The sequence below is a fragment of the Stigmatopora nigra genome, chromosome 4 (genome assembly GCF_051989575.1).
Source record: "Stigmatopora nigra isolate UIUO_SnigA chromosome 4, RoL_Snig_1.1, whole genome shotgun sequence".
Taxonomy (NCBI): Eukaryota; Metazoa; Chordata; class Actinopteri; order Syngnathiformes; family Syngnathidae; genus Stigmatopora; species Stigmatopora nigra.
Genome location: NC_135511.1, coordinates 13,254,949 through 13,277,390, shown reverse-complemented (window position 1 = coordinate 13,277,390; position 22,442 = coordinate 13,254,949). Strand labels below are relative to the sequence as shown.

General features: G+C 40.0%; 1 protein-coding gene across 4 annotated transcripts in view; it reads left to right on the top strand.

Moving 5' to 3' along the window:
- Window positions 1-650: 650 nt before the first annotated feature.
- LOC144195932 (LIM/homeobox protein Lhx2-like) overlaps window positions 651-22,442 on the top strand; it is a 52,410-nt gene continuing 30,618 nt past the window's right edge. For 2 of the 4 annotated variants that reach the window (XM_077715828.1, XM_077715825.1), the window contains exons 1-3: window positions 651-878; window positions 16,894-16,986; window positions 21,622-21,694. The gene's annotated coding sequence lies outside the window, so the exon portion shown is untranslated. The remainder of the gene's footprint in view (window positions 879-16,893; window positions 16,987-21,621; window positions 21,695-22,442) is intronic. The other 2 variants (XM_077715826.1, XM_077715827.1) reach the window with 2 other exon arrangements.

Sequence of the window (22,442 nt, the reverse complement as noted above, 5' to 3'; positions counted from 1 at the left end):
TTAATTTAATTTTTAAAAAAACTAATCAAAGAGAATATGAAGTTTGATATCTGGACAAAATGGTTCAATTAACAGATGATCATTTGAATATTGTACCTTGTTTATTTGTAGTGGCAGCAGGTGTTTTTATTTATTTTCCTCTATTTTTATTTATTTTACAATTTTTAGTGTTCAACCAGTCTACCATGCATTTTGTTGGGATAATGGGAAGGAACCAGAGTACCCATGGAAAATCCACGCTGGCACGGGGAGAAAAAAGGTTGGAACCCACCCGGGATTTAACCCTTGATTTTCAGAACTGTGAAGTGTTAACAATGCTTTCCACTGGGCCCCCATTGTATTTGGAAGTGAAAAATAAGCAACCAGGAAAAATAAATAAAGATTCTCCTCAATTTACAAAGAATTGAGGTGGACACCAACTCTTCATTTCAACAGTAATTGGTTGCTACTTGGTTAATGTGAAGTGAAGACAGCTCTAATTATCACCAGGTTTTGTAAAGTGCAACTTGAGGAAAAGATACACTCTCCTTCTCCAAAGAAGTCTGAATGTGCTCTGCTGTGGTTAATTAGTCTGTCTCTATGAGACGACTGCACTGGTAGATATATGGTTGCCAGTTTGCCTCAGCTCTTGTGCAGTACTCATAGTGATCTCTGGGTGCCAGTCTGGTGCTAGAAAATAGGCAGGTAGGGTAGATGTGTGCGAGTGAGAACGTTGAATGGCAGCTGTTAGGCCTGGATTGAGAAAGAGCTGATGTTAAGAACGAAATGGCCAACTTTACTTCTCTTTTGGTGATCCTAACTGTATCTCCTTAATCCTCCTTAATATTCTAATATACATGTGAAGGATGAACTATTCTTGACAGCCTGGACTGAAAACTGTGAGTATATATAAAAAAAATACAGCCTCAGATGTGTTTATATTAATGTGTATAATTACAATTTTCGATCGTGCAATTCTATGTGCTATGTGTATGAGACATCGGATAGGTCTGTGTTCATGAGTAGTATATTATTGGATACCCCCTCCCTTTATTCATCCTTCTGCCCATGACACCATACCCCCCAGAGGCATGAAGCAGACTGAGGGGCTGGTACAGGAACAGAGCTGGGATCATGGAGGCAACACTGCAGGCATCTGCCCGCAGGAAGCGGCACCAGCCCCATGCATCTGGCACCAAGGCCTCCATGAGCCAGGAAATGGCACACCTCAATCCCCCCCTCCACAAACACACACATGCCCACGCACACACACTTGCACACACACTTGAACACACACTTGCACACACACTTGCACACACACTTGCACACACACACTTGCACACACACACTTGCACACACACACTTGCACACACACACTTGCACACACACACTTGCACACACACACTTGCACACACACACTTGCACACACACACACTTGCACACACACACACTTGCACACACACACACTTGCACACACACACACTTGCACACACACACACTTGCACACACACACTTGCACACACACACTTGCACACACACACTTGCACACACACACACTTGCACACACACACTTGCACACACACACTTGCACACACACACTTGCACACACTCTTGCACACACACTTGCACACACACTTGCACACACACTTGCACACACATGCACACACATGCACATCAACATCGATCGTGATACAGACATTGTAGCTATTTTGTTTGGGGAATTGTTTGTTGAATTAGGGTTTTGCCACATTTTGTCATTTCCAGTATTCCGTGGCATTTCTATTTGTCCATTCATCATGCATACAGTTTAAAAATTGTGTGGACCATATTTACATAAACAATTCTATGGGGAATTCAGTGATGGACAATTTGACAATTACCCCCACACCAACACACACGCATGCTGAAGCGGAGCATCAAATTCCCTTAAGAATAGAGCTTTCGTGGCATAAATGCATATGTATATCTATGTACCTCTCTGTAGAGTTCATGGAAATGCAGTTTGATTTATTGTTTGCATGTGTTATGCGTGGGTGTTTCTGTTTACATGTATATTATGTATGTTAGCTGTACATACCATCACGTGCAGAGAGAAAGCTTGGAAAACATATCTGCTTCTGTTGCCCATCATTCTCCACTCTATGGAGACAAGCAGCTGACAGAGCGACATACCCTCACCTTGCATTACTCCCATGCTGATGAGGCTGCTCTGGGCCTGGCCGGTAGGGTCGGCAGGGCGCTAACACCGTATTCGTATACTATAGAAGCTAGACTGCGGGGTACAATTAGGGGGGTAGAGAGCGCCATTCTATTGCTCACCTGTCAGCCGGACTAGGGATGTGCATGGGTGCAAATTGACACGAGTGCCACAGCCAGGCAGACAGGAGATCTGAGGCAGGGACAAATCTCCCTAACAAACCATGTTATCCTGCCAGTCAGTGCAGAGGCCACCTCACATTGACCCCCGCACCACGTATTGGGCCGCTGCCTGTTTCCTGGCGGCATACGCCGACCACCACATTTCCTGTCATTGAGTTGAGATGACACAGCCACATGAAGACACAGCCAAAGTCATTATCTTCCATCAGCCGGGTAGAAAAAAAATGACTGGTAAAAACTAGTCGTAGAAAATGACCTGAAGGTCTGACCTGGAAATGGCACAAAAAGCTTTGAGATGGTGCTATAGTTCCTAAAAATGTCAGCGCACCTGGCCACTAGCCACTGGCCAAATCAACGGCGACAAACAAGAGCAAAACCAATCCTGTCAAAAATCTTTTTTTTTTTGTGTCCTCATAAAAGTAACTTGGGAAACACAGTGGAAGAAAAATTGGAGATTAAAAATTAAACAACATAAACACTTGCAAAGATGGCTGAACAACAGAGAAATATATAATATATACAAAAGTATATACTTTGAAATAAATTAATTCTGTGAAACAAAATGTTGTTCCAAAAGCACTTATTTTTTACATTATTAAAAAAGAAATTTAGTGCATCATCATAAATATATGTAAACACACAGAAGGATGCAAAACCTCAAATAATCTTGTACTGTGATCTGTCATTTGTCAAATGTTGCTTGGATAATGCACTGCTAAATTTACTGACGTTTCCCCTAATCCACTTAATTTTCTTTTCAGGGGAAAGCGTCCACATGAGCGAGCTGCTTATTTTAAAGTAGATGATTTTAATATGGACAGCCTCATAGCAGACAGATACTATAACCATTCTGTGTGCAGGCGTGGGTTAAAAGAATGTAAACTGCTGTGAGTAATGGGAAGCAGGCTACTACATCAGGTGGACTTAAAAGATATTTTTTCTTTCCGCTTCACGTCCAAAGTTGAAGGTGATGAGGCAGGTAAACAGTCAATTAATGTTTCCATTGCTTTTTAAAATGAGTAATGGTTCTCCATTGTGCAGACTTTATTAGGCAAACACTGTTGTTGTATGCGGGGCCAGTCCTCCTGGCTAGGCAAGCTCATCCCAAGCCATTGTTCTCTATCAGTGGACAGGGCTGATTCCTGTAATTAGCTGTCAGTGCAGAGCCCTCAGCAGCTTAGTGCTGTCCGCTCAAATCAAACTAATGAAATGCAATCCGCTCAAATGTCCTGGATGCATATCTGTAACAGGCCTACGCACACGAAAAAAGGGAAGCACGGCTATAGCCTGTGCCACAACATGGATACAGTCCCGCTTTTGCCAAATTTACGATTCAACTCCAAGCTCATTAATTTGTTAATTCAGCACATTTTGACAGCCAATTAATGCAGTTGAGGAGGGGTGATTCGTAGCGGACAAGAGGTGCCTGAGCACCCACGGAGGAGTGGGGGTGATGAGGTCGGAAGAAAGAAGTATCATTTGGTTCTTTCCTTATAACAACCCCCCACATCCCTTTAAATACACCATTTTATTTATTTACATAGCTTTTTTTTATATCAGTCTCAGCTCTGCCATGTTTTCAGCTGAATTGAAAAAAAAAAATGGAATTACGGCCACCCGGTTTCTTAAATATATTGTGAGTCCAGACTGGTATCACAATGTCCTTGACAGAATTAGGATAAGTGGTTCAAGAATTTATTGATTGATAGAATACTTACTTTGTCCTGTGCCCTTTCTTGATGTGCCCAATCCAATAGGCTCTCACCTCTTGGTTGAACGAAAATGTATATCCGCAGTTTTCATGTTATAGCACTTTTATACAATTCTTCCAACTGCAGAAGATTCAAATAGGGATGAAACCCGTTTTTTTTCCATTTATTTAGTTAAAAAAAGGACTAACTATTGTCTCTCAGTAAAGTCCAATCCTTCAAGTTAAAGTACCCCATAAGGTGACAGCGGAAGTTTTAATTAAAGGAACAGGAATTGATTAAAGTCTGGAAAATTGCTAGCCTAGACATCCATTGAGCAGTGTTCATAGAATAACAATCGCTTTTAATTACCGTATTAATAAATTGTTACATCGAATGGAGCGTAGTACATTCACCCAGACAGGCAGCTAGATAGATGTTGTGCATGTATAATATATTTGTTGTATTAAATGATCTTTACACAAATTTCATTCATCTGACACCCTCCCTCCCTCCGCTGTGCAGGTGTGTGCGTGAGTGCAGGGCAATGTGAACGTGCGAGAAGCCTGGGGGTATTGAACGGAGCCAGGGTTTTGCCGTAGTGTTGGTGGGCTCGTGGGCTCCATTGAGCTGTGATCAGATGGGTCTCGGCCACTCGGGGAGAAGGCCTCAGGCACTCAACAACATTGCCAGCACTGCCATGTGTGAACGCTTGTTCTCTTCAATTAAAACAGTCATCTGAATATTCATATCACATTGCTTCATGACAGCTCTCAACTGTACATGCCTGAAATCGCTGTAGAGTTCAAACCATGTCCTGAAAGGGCACAGACACTGACAAAATTCAACTATTCTCCTCTAGTGGCAGGGTCGGAAAGAGTAACCACTTAAAAAATAATCTACTCAACGAAGAGTACCGTTACAGTTGTGGAGATTATACTCAGGTGATAGTAAAAGTAAGAGTTTTTTTTTAAATCAGTATTTTATATCCTTTTGAAATTAAAGAACAGAAGATTTCCAACCATCTATTATTTATTTTTCATGTACATTGTTGTCTGTGGTTTTTATGTTTCATTTATGGAAGCTGTCTCTTTTCACATCTTGGGAAATGGAAAAGTAGTCAAGTTGTTCCTTTTAACCAGGCCATATTGAAGCAGGTTCAGGTAAGGCATCTTTAAATGCAACTCATTACTCATTACTGCCGAGCCTGGGACCTTTAATATGTGGAGCTTGGCAGCAAGACCACCTGGCCACACATTAAACACTAAAGGCTGAGCTCCCTAATGACCACAGATTAGATCATTACCTTAACAAATCAGAGAGGAGTTTTCCTGGGCCAAACTAGCAGGCATGGGAGATATCAGGAGTAAGGACGAGAATTACTGTGTTGATAAGCAATGCCACCTATGAAACTACACTACACTCGTGCTCGTTGGCTGGTTTGGCATTTGGAGTCTGTATTTGGGGGGAAGGATCAGACCTCATTGGCCAAAAGTGATGCAATGAACTTCTACTATCAAGGGAAGTGTTTCATAACTCCTGTTTAATCTGCTTTTGAGAATTGTTTTCCAATTTACTGTTGTTTCATTTTTGGGGGCTATGGTTTAGTCTGCAGAATATTGTATTGAGTAAACTATACATTATACTTATAATAGATCACATTTATAGTGGTAAACCTATATAGCATAGGGATTAGATAAGATGCATTTTGTGTGATGTATATGCGCAGGGCAAGATCTGTAAGAAGGAACACAATGTCACTACAAATGGTGATACGTATTCAGTATGCACATATTCTTTGTATCGAGTGACGTTTCGTTGTCATGTATGGATAGTACATATGTTTATGTCCATCCGGATGTGGTAAAGATGAAACGTTGCTTGACTCTGCTCTACAGAATGTTCCTTCTGGGTCAAAACTAATTGGTGCAGCAACATAGAGAGACTTGCTCTGATAATGACCACAAGCACTCCAGCTGCTCTCGCATGACCGACCTAGCAATGCCGAGCCAATCCCTTCTTCCCCTCCCTCGGTCTCAACACCCACTGCCCCTGAGCACACTTACACAGAACAGTGTTGGGGCAAGTGTGTGTGTCTGTGTGTGTGCGTGTGTTTGGGGTAAAGAGACACTAAAGATGGTGGATAAAGTGAGCATTTCTGATGATCATGGTGGGGAGTAAAGATTCATTCCATGATTTGTAACAAAGAACATTTCTTCAGTGTCAAGAGCTCATCTGTCTACAGAAAACCTCTCCTTATTTGTTCCACATGTGTCTGCTGCCTCTCAACACGACCATATGCCAAGCTCTGTTAAGAGTTGTGCAGCTCACCTCTCTTATCAAACAACTGTGACTGGGCTTTCTCACACTTCATTTTCTACATCATAACTTATTGCTTCCATCCTGTGTCAAGCCAATGAAGCCGAGGAAACACCTTAACAGCCACCTAAGAACATGACAAGAAATGAAAACCAATCAATCAGTAGACAGGCAAGCTAAGTGGAAACGGAGACGGAAGTCAATAATGAAAAGGAGGGCTCTCTTAAAGCTTTATGACATTCCTGTATAGATGGAGGTGCGGGTCTGGCAGTGTAGAGTGGCCTCTGATGTTCCACAGTGGTCCCCGAACCTTACTTTCATTAGTGGACCGGGTCATAAAGGGGAACGCAGAGCACCTGACGGCTGGCCCAGTCAGCGCCGGCACCCCTCTGCCTCCGTGTTTAATATGTGCCTCTGCCATGCCGCCGACCCTATAAAACATCTGGTGACACAAGACTCTGACTGTTTTAGCTAAGTCTGCGTGGTCCTCTCATAAACAGTCTCTGGTTTAATACAAGACAGAGGTGCTCTGGCACTCACAAGGCTGACTAGACCAGATTTAGCACGTTCATACAGAAGACAATGCACAGCGTTTGCAACCTACAAAGCATGAAGTTTTGTGTTTACTCTCAGACAGCGGTCCCAAACCTATTTCGTGGCAGATTTGTTTCTCATTGACCAGGTCTAAGGAACCCTGGAGCCACATTATAACAATTTCAGGCCTACACTGTGACCATTGAATCCTATAAGATTTTGTGGTAGGTTGAAAGTTTGTGATGATGAACTGTGCACAGAGGAGGACAGTTTTTACCTTGCAAAAGTTAAAGTCAGGAATAGGAGTGGGATCCTAGTGCTTTTTTTTTTCTTCAATGTGCTGGTTGCATTTTTGTATTACTGGAAGCAATGGGTGAATTGGGCACTTTCAATTTTAATTTTGGAATACAATCTATTCATTTTTCATACCCAGACTCACTGCTCTTGGTTCATTTTTGGTGAAGAACATACTCTAGATACATGTTCAATGATTGTAGTGACCTATCTTATGCATGAAACCGTGTGTGTGTTTAGGTAAATAACGGCTGCCTTTTGTCAGACATAACCCGTCGCTCACATCAAACAGAATGCAATAACTGAAAATGTTATTAGAAAGGTAAAGTGCTGAAGTCCAAAACAGGTTTCTAACCATATTCAAATTGATTCAGGCAGAGGGGTTTTGGTTGGATCAAAGGCTAGTAGCGTGCCAGTGCAGCTTCGGACCACTTAGCACCTTTTCACAGGCTTTGATCACCTTATTAAGAGGCTACTCCAAGAACAGGTGGCACTGATAAGCATGGCCCAAAACTACACAGTGAAGTGTATTCAAAGCCAGTTTCCTCTTGTGTTATCACACAGACAAAAGAGGAAAACAAGAGTGCGTCTCATCCATTTAAGGAAAAACACAAGCCAGTGATGTGTAAATAGCTGAAAACACTCCAGTAAATGAAACAGCAAAGATGAAAGTCATAATAGTCAGAGTCTTAAGGAGGATATTGACCACTGAAAGCATGGAAGGAAAACAGAAAAACACAGACGAACAAAAAAAAAAGGGGGGAGTGGGACATATTTAGGAAGCCTTCCCAGAATTGAATCTGTACGCTGCATAGAAATAAATGAATGTGAAAAGAATCAATTTGTTTGTTTTGCAGGCCACACAAAATACATGTTGCTATACTGTCTTTGAACTTGACCCTAATAAGAGAGGAGGTAGCATATTAAATCAAAACTGCTGAAGACAGCAAAGAATATGATTTGACATTTGAGATCAGAGTCCATGCTGGGAATGAATTCTAACAGGACTCCTGCAGCGGACAATGATTGCTGGAGTGTTTTACATGTTTATAGCAGTCGCACCTATGACAGTACATGCTGTGTGCTGATTTCTAATACATTTTATATATTTCCCAACAACTTTGCTATATTTATTAAATCACGCATTAATCCACATATTTGATCATTTTACTTGCATTGCATATGATTTTCCATATTCAGCAAGTGTCTCTCTTTGAATCTGATATGAATGAAAAGGCTGTGTTTCTTTCTGTAGCAAGGCCATATTTGCTGATGTTAGTGTGGCTCTAGAGCAGCTGCATTGGAAATTTCCATTTTAGTATAAGCCACACGGGTATTCAGTGTTAACTTGTGAGCTGGCATCAGCCTGCCTATTCACATAGGGAATAACAAAAAATGTATGATAGAGGGGGTTTGCGACCAAATCATGGTGCACTCTGAAGCCAAGGTCCAGGCCGGCCTGCTTTTAATCGTTCATTCATGACTAAATACTCTTATCTAAGGTGTCTGTTCCTTTTTCCTTGGCCTTTGTCTTCTTCCATGGCATCCGTGTGCAATAAGAGATCTTCAGGTGTCCCGCCGTAAATGATCCAAATCCATTTCTTTGGGTGAACAATAATTTCATTGACAATAACTTGATATGTTCATTCATTTGCCATTGCTAATGAACAATTACATGATTTTCTTACCAAGGCTACAAAGTTACATGTGTATGACTATCGTGTAGAGTTGTAGGTTGTAAGATTATTTATTTTATTATTGTTTTTTCAACATTCAATAAGGAATTAGCATAGAGGGTGAATATTTTCACATCTCTAAATAAGCTGGAGATCAATGCACACAAGTGAAGATATCACACATAAGGAAACACAAACTGTAGGATGTGTTGAGTATCTCTTGATTGGTTTTATGAGGTTTCAGAGTGTCACACCAAGACAAATGAGGTAATGAGGCAATAAAAAGGCAAATACATCAGCCACAGGTAGTAGACCTGTTCCTGTGATGGCTTCCATTAATCAATATTCTGGCCTTTCCCCTCTTCACAGGAAAGGATCCAAACTGTGGTGAGGTGTCAAAATTCTCTCTTCACTCTAGTCAGTAGATGTGTTACAGAAAAGAGAAGAACATTTCATGAAAATACTTGCCTAGTTGTGCAGATTTTAATCCTGTTACTGTCTTGCTTGAAGGAAAGACGTTGAAATTAAACTATATTATAAATGCATTTTTAAAAAACTATCCATTATCCATTCTTTAAGTGATCATGTCTTGGTGAGCAGAAAAGAAAGGTACATACAGAACACAGGATAACACAAACTTCCCATTGATATGAAACAAAACCGAATCAAAAACACAATGATATTCAAAGCACAAAAGTCCACAACAGCCCAGACCTTGGCCCATGATAAAAATAAATGTGACACGTGTGAATGAAATTAACAAGAGATTTGTCTCACTTTTCCAAAACTGCTGCAAGTGAATTGGGCAGAAAATTACTAAGATGTTTCCAGTGTAGATGTTTGAACTGAACACCACATCGGCAATCAGTCACCTTCTTAATGAACGGGTAACTTCTCAATCCCAAAGTTGCTTTTCCTGTCAGTTGTAAAGTATATGAAAAGAAATAGTATAGAAAAAAATGTTCATAGCTTTAAACTACTTGTTACTTTTGCCAGCGGCATCACAGAAATAGGTCATGTCTATGTTTACGACTTACCAAATGATTAACTCCTGCCACATTCTGCAAATGAGAGACAGAAATCTACCTCCATCCCCCAGCAGCTAGCAGCACATGGTGAAAAAAAGGTTGGGGGCGGAAAAAGAGAAGAAGAGAAAAATAATTGGACTTCCCCAACCCCCATGTTTCTTACCCCCCAGCCCCCTAACCATCGTTCACCGGCACAATTAATAATGCCCCACGCCCAAAGAGAAAAACTATAGTTTGTTAAAGAAAATAAATAAATAAAAACAACTGTAACATATTGTTTCCTTTGTATACATTTGAAATAAATAAGTCGTATTATAGGACTGACCAATGTAATGAACTGCTGTAAAAAGACTGACATCCAAGTCATTCATTCATAAAATCCCAATGTGTGACTTACTCTAATTACAGAGCATGTCGGCCCCAATTAGCCCGCTGCATCTCCTCTGTTTCATTCTTAATTAACAAAGCCCTGGTAATTACAGGTTTCATGGTGTGGGGGTGGGTTTAAGGCATTAGCTGGCCTACGCAGCAAGCTGTTAACTCCATCCATGTCAGTGCGCATAAAGAACCATTTTTTTTTTAAAACAGCTCATCTATACATTTCCAACTTTCCGATTGTTGTTTTCTATTGCCAATATTAAGCATAAAAAGCAGTCTAGAAGCATGACGACTTTTAATAAAAGAGAGAAAAATTGGTCAAAAAATATACTTGGAAAAAAAGACGAAAGAAAAGATGAAGTAAAATGTTACAGAGAGTTCAGGTTGGAGGCAGTGAATGCGGCAATGTGTTAATTACACATGTAAAGCCCATTCTGTTTGGCAGAGGACACCTGCTGGCAAGAGAGAGGAAGCCGTCAAAAACAGGAGCTGCATTGGGTCAATCAAACGCTCTCTTCTCTAGGGTGATGATAGCGCTCTGATTACCTTTTCATATGGGTTTTAAATTGGAGGGCATTCTTAAAGAACACGTTATTCTCAAGGGAGATGTCAAGGGTTTAAATGTTGTAGGTGGAATGTTCATCACTTAGAGAATTGGAAGATCACCACACCATTGCATGCTAAATTGTGGGTGATGAAGTGGTCCTGATGTTGAGCAGTGTTCTATTGATCTGATTGATATTGTAAATCAACATGTAATTCTATTTATTCTTTTTTTGAAGCAACTGTTACGGGTGGGATAAAGTTTTTTCATAGGCAGAATAGTCAATGTAAAACAAATAAAATCTTAATAAATGCAAAGTAATATTCAAACAAGCTTATTGTTGACTCTGGATTGAAACTATTTGTTCTCATCATGTTGCTATGCTTCTTTGTACTTAATTTATTTTTCAAAGGAAGGAAACATTACAATGATCCCAGGTTTTATACTCTATTAGTCGTGTTTTACTTCTCTGGAAGGAAATGATATGATCAACTTCATGCCCATCAGGGGATCTTGTGTACATTATGCCTTGGGTCTTACATCCTCATACATATTCAAAGTACATTCACAGTTCATTATTAACTAAAAAATATCTACTCTTTCTTCTCCTAGATAGCCACATTACATTCATTAAAAGGCAGGAGCACTAAGCATACCCAAAAAAAATAACGACACACATGCAATTATAATTCAACCATTCACCATCTCACATCTACGCATCAAAAACATCAAACGCCAGCCTGCTTAATGGTTGCCTCTATGTGTTGACAATTAGTACTCAAGGACAAACAATAAAGCAGTGGAAATTATGGAGTTCTGATGTATAAGGTTTTTTTTCCAAACATAAATTTACCCTTCAAGGCCATTTGATATGCAAGTCTAAAAAGTAAACACCTTTGTTTCTATTGATCAAGAGTCATCCCTTGACAAAAGCAACATTACTACACCCGTAGTTGATTTATTTTTTCATAACTCTGTTGTTATATGGGTTCTGAAGTTACAGATCCATCTATACCAAGGACATTGCAACAATTAAAGTAGTTATACTCATGGCTAAACCAAGATTTGAATTAATGAATTTGTGGATACGTGTAGCCGACATTGTGACCAATCATGAGCCAGTTGACAAATGGTAACAGTACTGATCTCACATTTTCATGGCTTGGTAGAGGAGAACTTCTCCTGCTGCTGCTTCACAAACCAAGCTGGTTGTTTCTAATGAGACAGTCAGACAGGGAGCTGTCACACTGACTGGTGCTCCTGACATACGAAAATGAGACCAACAATTCACATGCAGGAATATCGGGGTTAGACGCGGAGGACCGAAAGGCTGAAGGAGCAAAATAGAGGAAAGGGAGCAGAGTTTCTTCGCAGCTGTCAGAAGAGTGAGTGACAGGTCAGAGAAGGTGGCTGAGCAGAAAAAAAAACCCTCCAAGGGCCTTTAAGTGGAAACAGACAAAAGACACATCTCTGCATACAAAAGATTTACCGCAAACTCCCCTGTCTAGTTTGTCACTGTGATCTGACTTGTCTACAAGGAACTGGCAAGAATACTCTAAAGACAAGACTACAAGCAGAACAGTTCAATGATTTACTTTTGAACGTAAAAATGCTCTCATTGTGTTAATTTCTTTTCAATCCAACATGTCATGAATCATCCTTGGCTATCATTTCATCTTTAAGAAGGGTGTCACAAATATTTATTAACCAGATAAATATTGAAAAACACATCTAGTCATTCATAAACGATGCCACGAGACAATTCTCTCTGGTTGAGGACTTATCTGGTTATTGAATTATTGTTCCATTTCAATGATTCTATCTGGTAAACTATTCTGTCACTTGCCTCCACTGTAGATCCAGGTGCTTTCTCTGTGTCACTCACTTACACACAAATCCTGAGATTTGAGGCAGCCCCAGATTACGTTTCATCAGCGTGGGAGAAAAAAAATATGAAAAAAAGAAAAAACACTTGGGCTCAGCGACACTCCCTTCCTTCAAGGTGTTCTTGTTCCATCTGCTGGAGGGTCCAGCGGGAATACTTCTCTGTGAGTTCCTTCTTCTGTCCCAGTGAGCAGTCTTTCATGTCAGACAGGATACCAGACAGGAATCCCAGCTAGCATTCAGCTCCATTTAAGACTTACATGTTGACAGAGAGAAAGAGGAGTATTCTTTTATCTCTAAAAGGCCCCATTTTTTTTCTTCGACAGCCCATAGTCACATGCCAAATTCAAAACGTATGTGGTATGGTAGTGAATAGATGACTGTTAAACTGTAGTAGGTAGATTGCAAGAATAAAAAGCAAGAAAAAAAAACAATAATATATGAATTAGGCTTTTATGGTTTCAGAATCATGGGGCTTGTGGAAATGCATTGAATTCTTGAAAATTACTATTACGAATTCATAGAGCACAACAAAATCTTAGGTTTGATGAATGGGTCTCCTGTATATTCTAATATTTTGGATTTCTGGAACAAATTTATTTTCACAAATATTTTGAGTTTTGTAAAGATACTGAAAGGCCTGCAATAACTGTCCGTTTTATGTGAATATTCAAATAATTGTAATATAAATTGAATAACCAAAGGCATAATGTTACATTTTTCTGGCATGGACCTTGGGTTCCTACTCAGGGACGGTGTAATTTTAAGAGTGAATGGTGTGAATAATGGATAGCAATTTTGCAGTAAACAGGCCCTACACTGAAGAGTTAAATAATGCTGTTTTCCATGTAATGCATTTTCTCCTTGTACTTCAGAGATATAAATGACACTGCAAAGTCTAGTTTTCCCTGACCTGTACAGAAAGCAAATAGATGTTGAAGGTTGTTAAAACAATTTAAACCTCCAGAGCAGCAAAGACTATCTGTCAATGAAGAGTGTACACACGTCCTTAGTGGGCAAGGAGAGGTGGCTTCTGAGGCCTCACCTCTCCAGTGGAGTGGTAAATCAGCCATCAAGCATGTGACGGGCTCAGCACCCCCCTTTCTCTGCCCAATGAGACATGACCCTTTCAGCCCACATCCCGCCCCCTCCTTGACTGAGCTTTGATATCCGTCTCCGCTCCACTGACCAATCCATGGAAAGGGGGGCTCCCGCAGCATTCCTCCAGACCAGCCGGACGAAGCAGCTGAGCATATCCCATCATGCAACAAAAGCCCAGAGGAGGCACATTGACTTTTGGGAGGAAAGGGTGCTGGGGGAGGGACTAGTGATGCTCAGACGGCCCCCTCAGACTTTCAGCCTAATAGAATGGGTCATCATCTGAAGTCGCTGCTGACCCGGCAGGGGCCGACAACTGTTTCCTGTCTGCCGGCATCAGCTTAGCGAGTGGTGAGGTCCGAGGATAAGATGGACGTACTATGTGACCGTTGCTCTCTAACATGGCCACCTTTGAGAGCCCAACTTAATGTTCTATTGGAAAGTGGCACAATGGATGGCAATCTTTCAAGAGAAATAAATGACCTGAATTGAACTGAAGGAAATGCCATATAAGGCAAACTGCTCTGAGTGGTTATTAAGACGCAATGCATGATGAGCGCTAGTCTAAAAAGTGTCTATGGCATCAGTCTCTAAGTGAAGTCACTGCAGTGTAACTCTCAAGAGGCTCGGGAGCAGGTTGCATTATGGAGCGACCTTGACACCTAATGCCACCAGCTGCAGCAAGCGCAAACACAGCCTCCGCTTCCGCACGGTCCTCTGAGAGAACTGGCAGTTTCACTCACACACGCTCATCTTGCATCACTCTAGAAGTAAAACAAAACCTTGGATCAGAGAGAAAATGAGAGAGACAGAGATTAAGGAATTTACTTCCAGCTGCCAGGTGAGGATTGTGGTTTTCAAAGGATTCCAGAAGTACAATAAAGTTGCAGTAAAAGATCAATATCTGTCTTTTGTTGACATGATCTTATTTTTGATCACTTAAATGTTGTATACATAAAAATTCATAGAAGTAATAAGATCCCAGATCATGTGTTGGGATGAGAGTAGAGACACTGGAGGAAATATTTCTCAAGACGGCATAGCATCATGCCTTTTGTATTATATCCTTAAGAGTACTATGAGTTTTATTTATTTATTTTAATAACAAATACACTTATAGAATCACTTACCATTCTTACACCGTCAAGACCAAAACTCAAAAAGTTTGATCTTTCTTTTGCTAAACAGGGAGGAACTGACCCATTCACCAAGAACATCACAAAAGTGCTCATTTGCACATACACACTCACACAAACACACGTGCACACACACAACACACACACACACACACACACACACCGCCATACACTATCCGACATAACTCAAGGCTCCAATCGGCATTCATGTGCTGTTGCCCTGCCCAATAGATCAACGGACAATAATACCCACTTAGCTATTACTTGTCAAAAATAGCCACTTAAATGGCGATAATTGGATGCATTTCTGTGGCAGTACAAATAATGGCTAATTACTGCCTCCACTTAAGGCCATAGAGAAATTCTCTATCCAGTGCAAATGGATGAAACCACTGAGTTTTAGCCACAAGGATCCCCTGCAACTTCAAACCAACCTCTTTGTTTCATGTCCAGTCGTGGTGCATTCCCATATATTAAACAGCTCATTGGAGATTGTTCAGTGTCAAGAAAACACCCCGTAACTCCCCCTAAACAAACACCAAAACAATATTGTGAGTCAAAATGTTGTTTAGTCCAGGGCATTGAAAGGATTGAGCTTCTGCCTCACAAAACTTACTGTTGTCTGACCTATTTCTACAAGAGTATGTGTGGCCAAAAAGTGATCAAGCCTCATCAGATGGGATGAAACAAAGTTCCACTGCTCTCCCTCAAAAAGGCATCATTCAAAGCAACAATTTACAATTTTGAGGACATTTTATGAACTGAACTATATATTTTTGTTGTTGTTTTTTTTCACCCAGTTTCTTTGCTTTATCAAATTCATCTTTGAATACAACAATGAGGTTTAATTGTATTTTAGACGTGTTTTGTGCATTACTAATTGGAGCCGATTCTCCGATATTACCCCTTGACATTTCAACGGCAGCAATTTGGTACCTATGATATATTGTCTACACACACTTAGCTAATTAAGACAGCCACAGTGGTATACATTCCTAAGCAGATCAAACACTACTACTATTTTGATGTGGGAAACAGAGGAAGACGAGTCTCCACCAACACTGTTATATCATAATCCCAGTTCCTTCAACCTGATTAAAACATTTCAACAAGAGAAAGAACTGCCTACTGGGTACCGCAGAGATACTTGCTATAGAAATATCACAACAGCCTCATTAGTGAGAAGGGATTTCATTTGGAATATCTCACACTTCACTTTTCGAGAAACGTTCGTATTTACCGTAGATTTAAAAGATCCAAAGTGAGCAACTGAAGCTAGCTTCTTTCGTCCTTAATTGCTGGCTTCAATTGTCCATGAATAAATCCATGTTTTTTTTCTATCCCTCTCCTGGAGCTCATTACTGGAGAGCAACAAGCAAAATCTCTTTCTTTCTATCACCATATCAGTCTCTGAACTCTCCGTGTCTCTATAATTCTCTCGCTCCTTGTCTTTCTTAAAAGCGGAACTCAATCAGAGTCACAAACATTCAAGAGGATTAGTGTATAATCCTGTTTTCACTTTCATTTTCCACATATTCAAAGACAAGTCTGTGAAGCATGCACTTCTTAAAGGATAGGCTCCGTGGTAAAATAAATTGAGCCAATCTGAAAAAAAAAAAAAAAAACTTGAAGAGGTGGATTAAAAGTTTTTATACTACTAGAAAACTGTGAGCCGACAATTTGTAAAATTGAAAGAATAGGCTGTGGATGTGTTTTCTTGTGTAATAATACTAAATGATTTTAGGATTACAGTAACATGTTTAAACAAATATTTTTACCCTCTGGTAATTGGTTAACCATGTGCAACAAGCATCAAACAAGTGTAGAATACACAGTAATTCTTGAATACCTGCAAAAATTCTTTACTGAGTAATTCAAGCCCGTGTGTATCACTATTTGTCCCAAGGGGGAGATTGTGACTGCTGCACCAACACAAGAATGACCTTGTTTCCCCAGGAACCCCCTGCTTTCCCCTCCCGCCTCATACAAACACATTAGAGACTGGACAACACACACCTGATCTGTGTCACTCAACACATAACCCACAAAGTAGTGTTTTTAGCACTGTTTGAAGCAATTTGTTACTGGTTTATTGGTTTGTTTGCACTAAAGATTGAAACATCATCATTAATCAGCAGCAAAAACAAAGGAAAAACAGCTGAAGACAAAACATTAAATGTTTTTTGAAAAAACAATACAGCAATACAGTATTTATTCATGGTGATGCACTACTATAACCCACATCAATCAGGGTAAGATAAAGAGTATTAAATTGAGTCCCAACAGCAACATGTTTTCAGAAATGATATCAGTCATCATTGTATGACACAAGCTGTGTTGTTCAGTTGTCAACAGGTCCAAAGCTGTGGGATTACTCAGGAGCTGACAGCTGTCTGTTCCAAAGTGACACAAAGCCACATGCCATTTACCCATAAGATATAATAAGTAATTGGTCAAGTTGTTTATATACATTTTTTAAGATTATTTATTGTACACCAAAAAAAATATCTTCATGAAAGTGGTCTATGAAGAACTCATTTATTTGGCAAGACCTTCTGAAAATTCCCTCTCAAAAAGGCATTTATGTTTCTTAAAGAAGAAAGTTTTGTTCTATCTGCCAGTTCCTTGTGTTTGGCCTTCTGGTCTTCAAACAGAAAAAGTAGATTTTTGGGTCAACTGCTGTTAATTGATTCAAGCGTAATTGAATATGATTAATCACAAGCTCTAATCAATTTGATAATTCTTTTTAACCAACTCCCATTGATTAAGTTGACTAAAACATAATTTTACATTATTGCAAAATAAAAAATGCTGCATACTTTATGTATGATTTAAATTAGAATAATTTTCCTGTCTTCATCAAGATGTCGGATACATTTGTGATTTGAAGCTCCTTATTTTCTGCCATTACATACAGTCGTGCCTAAAACTGTACTGCATGCATGCCTTCTTTTTTTTCTTCTATGCCAGACACATGGGCAAGGCATCTATCTCCATTTTAGTCCAGGCATCCAGTTAGCCTTTGAAAAGCAAGGGCTGCAGTCAGGTTTTAAATGTTTATGGTGAGCGTCTTGGTACCACATGCTATTTCAGTAGCAGCACTGTTGTCAGGCTTTCCGATTTATGACTCAGGACACACATATATTTAATTTGTAACCAAAGACTTCCTGTTTCCCTTGGCCTTCTCAGAAGTCCGAATCTTGGAGTGTTTTCTCAGGTCAGGGGTTAAACAAAGGAAACATAGTGCTGGCTTGCTTCGTGGTCAGTGCTGGGGGTGTCGCGGTGGCTTCCAACTTTGAGCACATGGGATAAAAGGTTTAGTTGTGATATCCGGCAGGTGGGTTTGATCAGTGCAAGGACTTAAAAGTGGACAGACCTTTTCCTTCAACTCGGACCATGCTGAATATGTCTGGCAATTTCAGCACTACATTGGTCTTTACTGTAAATATATTTTATCCATACATTCTTTCTTGCAAAATTTCTCTGAGTAGCCAAATACTTACAACCGAAAGGTATAAACATTTATATTGAATTAGTTGAAATGGCATCAGTAGTTTCTTTTTCCCCCGACAAAAAATAAATAAAACTAACGAACCGAGGGCTGCAAACTAGAGTTGAGCAACACCACCTTCACTTTTTCATACATCTGTCTGATACCACTTATAAAACCTTTCTTTATGTTACCTTTTGTTATGGAGAGATATACAAAATGAATCCAGCCAAGGCCTCTGCAGTCTCACATCAGATTTTTGTTTAATTGCAGCAGTTTTCGATCAAACAGATGCAGAGTAGCTGCTACAGCGTGAAGGCAACACTGCTTGGCTCTGTGCTATAAACAGCACGGAGGCCTAGGCTGCTGTTACAACCGCTGTCACATTTAGAAGCTTTTTATGACCCATTCCTCACCATATGGGGCGCGTAAAAGGCTTGTGTGTGTATGAGACAAACAGCAAGGAGGCAACATAAAAGATGGGGCCAGTTTTGCCTGAGTGTGTTGGTAGCCGGCTCTGTTTCATGGGACACAGTAATGTTCTGGAAAGTCCACTTCAATGTGATGACACTCGCAATGAATCAAACATTTCCCACAGAAACAATGAGTCCCATATCTAGAAAGGCTCAGCTAACGTGCACAATCCTCCATCCTCTTTTAGCATCCCACAGTGCCAGTCTGCTCACCAGCGTAGGGGCATGTAATCCCAGCGGCACCATTGTGCAGAACAGCAGGTATTTTCCGTAGCCACTGAGCAGTGGATTCAGTTGAATGAAAATGCTGTGGGAGAAAGAACAGTTCAAGCTGACTCATTACTTCCTGTTTATCAGTCAACAATATAAAGAGGAAGATATAGCATTATGTCTTCTGGAAAACTTTTGCTTTTTACAAAGTTTCTCATTGCAACAACTCTGTGGCTTGCCTTTAGTCATTTGAATAACTATATTATAATTAGTATACATAGTATCTTTTTTTCCTAACTCAGGAAATAAAAATAATCTGTCTTGATATATCAGTTGCATCATTGACATTGCAGTTATTTATTTTTTCGTTTAGGATGACAGCTTCACCGTGTACTTTGGTTGTAGTATTTTTATCTCAGTGACCCATTTCATTAGAGCTTAAGGAAGGAAATTTCATGAAAGTGGAAGAAAAAGGCTGATTAATCACTTATGCAAATTATGATTAGTTGCAGGCATGGACAGCATATACTGATTAACTGGCACAACATTCCCAGTAAGGTGTTTCCAGTTTAAGAAAGTTTGTAGTTTGTAATTATGAATTTTGTCAACTTTCCATTGTATCCATCACATTCATTCAGTGGTAATCGTGGCCTTTCCTTTTAATACATGTTTGTTTTTTTGCTATGTTTAAAAAAACAAAACAACACTTAACTGAATGAAGAAAATACATCTATGTATGTTCTTGGGCATTTCTGCATCTGACATACAGTATGACACAGCCTTGAATCTGTGTAGGGGACAATTAAATGTTTGGACCATTAAAAGGCAGAGAGACAACTTGGCTGCCCAGCCTCAAAAGGCTTGCTTCCAATCACACTTAATGGGTCCCCCCATGAGATAATGAGCCAAAATAAACATCTAAATACACCCAAGAATGTGTCAAAACAAAGAATTGTGATATCTTAAAGTGGCATTTTCATCCACCAGCCAGCTACAGTAAACTACATCCGACCAAACATTTGTGACATAATCTGAAAATGCTGTTGATACATGTCACCATTCAGCAATCAACTACTGGACCAAAATACTTCTCCTGGGGGCAAAAATTTTATTAGGCGACATATAATCATAGAATTAATTACCCGAAAAGTTTTATATTCATGTTGTGCAAATTTAGTTGAGAAAAGCATTCTTATCTTCAGTGCAATTAACTTTATGAACAACCTTTCTTTACTTGAAATTTAAACATGCAAGACATTAGTACTATGAGGTTATCATCTGGTTTCTCACATCACCTGAGCAGTATTTCTGGATTGGGAAAATAAAGTACTTTGCTGGACTGGATAACTGCAGTTTTATCATACTGTTGATGGGCACTATGTGTCCTGATAGTCTTTCCAATCTGGGTTGATTTAGCGGTACCTTACCATCACATTCATTGGTATCACACATTGTTTTGTTGTCTTCCAAGCGGATGGATTTTGATGTATTCCTGTCTAATCTGGCTAAGGAAATGACATTGATTGTATCTTATGCTGAAGCAGCATGATGGAAGTTCTGTCCTGCAGCCCTAGTGAGGTGCATTTGTCCCCCCTGCACTGCTGCACTGCCAGTTGGCAAGTCTAACCCAGGAAACTGTCAGTGTCGATTGAGCTGAGTGGAAGAGGTCTTGCTGAAGGAGCCTTGCTAGTTCCAGGGCCCACCTCTGTTTCCAAAGCATGGGAATAAAGAGCTCTACATTCCACAGGGCTGAGCTGCCAGCTTTCCCCCTGCCCATAGTTCACAGGGAACCCTGAATGAGATTAACAAAAGCGTTCTGTTGGACCTCTCTTGGCCAGCTTCCACGTCAACAGCTCGCAGGGTCAAGGGTCACACTAACTACATTCATTCCCAGCAGACCCCTTGCTCCAAACACAGGCTGCCAGTCGCACAAACTCTGAGCTTTTCCTCTAATCCCCCGAGATATGTCTGATCTTTCCACATGTTTCTGCTCAATTAAAGCAATATCACACCTTGCAAATAAAACAGATAAAGAAAAGGAGCGAAGGAAACATAAGAGAATGTGGCCCAATGAGGAACAGAGTGAAAAAATGGAAAATGTATGGAAGCTAGAGAGTGAAAGGGGCGGAGTAGAAAGACATTCGTCGCTAGGGAAAGTCACACACGTGTACAGCACATACACCTGATTACACAGAAAAAGTACTACAAATATACCAAAATAAATGGATACATTTGTGATTTGTGAAGGTGAATGTGTTCGCTTTGGATACTAAAAGTATCGCATGACGAGTCACAAGATTTGTTTTTAAATCTTCATCTTTATGTTGATTTTAGTTTAAGTGGTGGTTTTGCTAAAGTACATTAACTCAAGGATTGGTCTGAAGTGAAAATAAAAATAGTGCATAACATGTCAGAATTTAAAGATGATTTATGGTTGTTAGTAGTATTGACCTCATTATAAACAGCCCCTCTATAAAATGGCATTTTTCTTCTTGCTTCTCTCTCATGCAGAAAAACCACCATGCCTCCTTATTGAATCGCTAATCCTGAGAAAAGTTTCTGTTACCATGACAGCATGTGGCAGGTAAAGTGTATGAAGCCCAGTTCGTGTTTTTAACAATGCAGTCATCACTTAATCACAATTTACCAGAATAACACTGTCAAACTCTAGTGCCCTCAACATTGCCACACAATTAAGGGTTTGTTGATAATTAGTGTTCAATGCTGATAACGGTGTCAACCAGTGCTAATTTCTGACAATTTTGATTACCTTTCTTTCACCTAATATTCCCTTAGTGTAGTCAGCCAGCTGTTGCTTTAAATAGGAAGTCACTCTGCCAAATTGCAAGGTCAGATGCCGAAACACTCACTTTGGTGTAAGTGTCATATACATTTAAATACACTCACCATGAAGAAAACTGGACAGGAATTGGGGAAAATGACAGAAAAGTAATCGGAGCAAGACTGAAGGAATGTGCCTGACAAGAACAGTTGGAAAAGATAACTTTATCAGTTTCAATCGGTAAAAAACAGACACAGGAAGCAAAACAGAGCATGAGATCCTCAGATATAGATTAATAAAAAGGCTAACATCAGTCTTTGTGTCCAGATTATGGTATGACAAATAATTGAAATGCCAAAGTACACTATTAAACAGAATTAAACAAGAAGTGTTTAGATGGCGAATCATAGTCTTGTCCTTGATCTTTCTGCTTTACTCTAAGATAGATCCAGATCCCCAACCTCCTGCCGAGGCAGTGACCCGGAGGATGGGAGGCATTGGCCAGCTGCAGGCTCCACTAGGCTCCTGTACGTTGGGGCCAAGGGGTGGG